Below are 2,181 nucleotides of genomic sequence, written 5' to 3'. Positions count from 1 at the left end.
TTTACAATTCTGCAATTTACTTCAGTCATTTACTTTCAGTTCTTTAATTCTAGCATTTACTTTTTCTGTCATTTACCTTCCCGCCATTTTATTTTCTGCAATTCTAAACTCAAATCCTGGATTCGCTCAACTAGAACATTCCTCTAATTAAAGTTGCTTGATCAATCAATCCTTATGGGATTCGACCTCACTCTATTGTGAGTTTTTACTTGACGACAAATTCGGTACACTTGCCGAAGGAAATTTGTTATGAAACAAGTTTTCCGTGCATCAAGTTTATGGCGCCGTTGCCGGAGATTGATTGTGCATCAACAATGACTAGATTGGAGGATAACTAGATTGAGCATTTTATTTTTGTTTGATTTAATTTTCTGTTTGAGTTATTTACTTCATGTTTTAGTTAATTTCTTCCCTTCCCCCTACTTTTTCTTTGTTATTTACTATTCATCTCACTAACCCACTAACTGTTTGATATATTACATCACTCACACTAACAGTAATTCTGACAGATATACTTTCTGCACCTATTCTCTTTGCTTGTACTTGTTGGTTGTATAACAGGGAGAAGAAGCGGGGCTTCAACTTCCTTTGATTCTGAACCTGAGAGAACCTTCCTTAGACTAAGGAGGGAGGCAAGAGAAAAATGTGTAGTTGGTGCTGAAGAAGAGGAGGAACACTTTGAAGAATACTTTGAACCAAACATGGAAGAAAACATGGAAAACCATCGTGAGGAAGAGGCTCACAACCATGGCGGAAGAGGTCGAGCAAATCATACTGGGGAGGATAGAAGAGTTTTAGGCTCTTACATCAATCCAAACCCAGGAAACTGTGGAAGTAGCATTCAAAAAAGCCAACCATCCATGCCAACAATTTTGAACTAAAACCACAGCTCATCACCCTTGTTCAAAACAACTGTTCGTTCGGAGGAAGTGTCCAAGAGGACCCCAATCAACATCTAACCACCTTCCTGAGAATATGTGACACAGTGAAGTCTAATGGTATTCATCCTGACGCCTATAGACTGCTCTTATTTCCATTCTCACTCAAGGATAAGGCAAAGGGAGAGCTTGACAACTTGGGAAGATGTGGTGAACAAATTCTTAGCAAGATTTTACCCTCCTCAACGAATCAATAGGCTGAGAGATGAGGTCCAAACTTTTAGGCAACAAGATGGTGAGACTCTATATGAAGCATGGGAGAGGTTTAAAGACCTAACAAGGAGGTGCCCACCAGATATGTTCAATGAATGGGTGCAGCTGCACATTTTCTATGAAGGGCTCTCTTATGAGTCAAAGAAGGCCGTAGACCATTCATCCGGAGGATCTTTGAACAAGAAGAAGACCATTGAGGAGGCCATAGATGTCATTGAAACAGTAGCAGAGAACGACTACTTCTATGCTTCCGAAAGAAGGAACACAAGAGGAGTAATGGAGCTAAACAATGTAGATGCTCTGTTGGCCCAAAATAAGCTCATTACCCAGTAGCTGGCTGACCTCACCAAGAAGATGGAGAGGAACCAAGTAGCAGCAATCTCCACTTCATCAACAACCCAAGAAGGAGTGAATGAAGAAGCAGAGGGTAGTCAGGAGCAAGCCAACTACATTGGGAATTCACCTAGGCAAAACCATGATCCATACTCCAAGACCTACAACCCTGGATGGAGGAATCACCCAAACTTTGGGTGGGGAAATCAACAAGACCCAAGCCTTGATCAAAGACGCCCAAATCCAAACAATGCAGCCCACCAACACTTCACATCTAGACCATATCAACACTCCCATAACAACACCTCTCCACATTCATATCAAGGCCAGAATAACCCACCTCAGCCTGACCTATCATCATTTGATGAAAAAATCTCAAGGATTGAGAATCTACTTGAAGGCATAAGTAAGGAGATTCAAGACAACAAGGTGTTCAAGGAGGAAGTGCGAGCCAGTTTCAAGAACCAGGGAGACACAATCAAGAGGTTGGAATCTCAAGTGGGGTATCTCTCTGAACAAATTCCCAAACCCACAAATGGATTCCCAAGTGACACAGAGAAGAATCCGAGAGGTGAAATGATAAACCCATATTTCATGAGTTCTTTTGTGCTTAATTTGAGTGATTTATACAATCCTTCACCTACTTATTCACATTAATTGCATGGTTTTACTTTCCCTTCCTTACTATGTGATGTAA

General features: G+C 41.0%; 1 non-coding gene across 1 annotated transcript; it reads right to left on the bottom strand.

The window, feature by feature from the left end:
* Positions 1 to 1,133: 1,133 nt before the first annotated feature.
* LOC148561348 (small nucleolar RNA R71) lies at positions 1,134 to 1,240 on the bottom strand. Its single transcript, XR_015886861.1, has one exon. It is a non-coding gene; the product is annotated as a small nucleolar RNA R71 (small nucleolar RNA).
* Positions 1,241 to 2,181: the final 941 nt, after the last annotated feature.

The sequence above is a fragment of the Arachis ipaensis genome, chromosome B6 (genome assembly GCF_059453495.1).
Source record: "Arachis ipaensis isolate K30076 ecotype BB chromosome B6, ASM5945349v1, whole genome shotgun sequence".
In the NCBI taxonomy this organism is placed as follows: Eukaryota; Viridiplantae; Streptophyta; class Magnoliopsida; order Fabales; family Fabaceae; genus Arachis; species Arachis ipaensis.
The sequence above is the reverse complement of the archived record's forward strand: the minus strand, read 5'-3'. Positions and strand labels throughout refer to the sequence as shown.